The following is an 860-nucleotide window of genomic DNA, read 5'->3' as shown; positions in this document are numbered from 1 at the left end:
CATATGTACATGCATACATAGTATATATATATATATATATATATATAGAGAGAGAGAGAGAGAGAGAGAGAGAGAGAGAGAGAGATGTATACATATATACGTATATATATATATGTGTATATCAACCTATCTATCTACCTCCCCTCTCTCTTTTCTTCTTACTCTTTCTGTATATATATATATATATATATATATATATCTGAGTGGGTGCGTACAGTGGAGCAAGCACAACGGCTGGCCTCTACCCAGCGTCATCGTGTCTCAAGACAAAACTGATACAGAATAAGGAACAGGAAATCCAAAGCGTGTTCCGTCAGATATGGTCATGTAATTGTATAATGACATCGAATCAATGACAATCACAAGTGGACGACACCACAGCAGACATAGTGGCCCCTACCCCCGACGCACTCCCTGGGACCACTGCAATATACCACCGCACCATACCCTTATCTATACTACAATGCTGTCATCTCTACTGACCGTGTACAGCTTGTGCTTGTACGACAAATGAAGTCATTTTACTAGACGTTTTGGGGTTGTTTTTTTTCATTTTCTTGCCTTTCTCTTTCTTCACCTATCTTTTCCTCTCTATTAAATTTACGTCCAATTTTAGCCTCACACACTCACTTTCTTAACTATCACTTCACTCTTTTATTATATATATATATATATATATATATATATATATATATATGCGAGTAAAAATAAATACAAAAAAGGTGGTTTTTTTGTATGATTGTGTATAGAGTTCCAATACTGTCTGTTTTTTATGTTTTATTTATATTCCTGCAGAACCAATGTGGGATATAGAATATGGAATATACAATATATAATATGATATACAATATACAATATAA

The sequence above is a fragment of the Octopus bimaculoides genome, chromosome 20 (assembly GCF_001194135.2).
Source record: "Octopus bimaculoides isolate UCB-OBI-ISO-001 chromosome 20, ASM119413v2, whole genome shotgun sequence".
Classification (NCBI taxonomy): domain Eukaryota; kingdom Metazoa; phylum Mollusca; class Cephalopoda; order Octopoda; family Octopodidae; genus Octopus; species Octopus bimaculoides.
The sequence above is the reverse complement of the archived record's forward strand: the minus strand, read 5'-3'. Positions refer to the sequence as shown.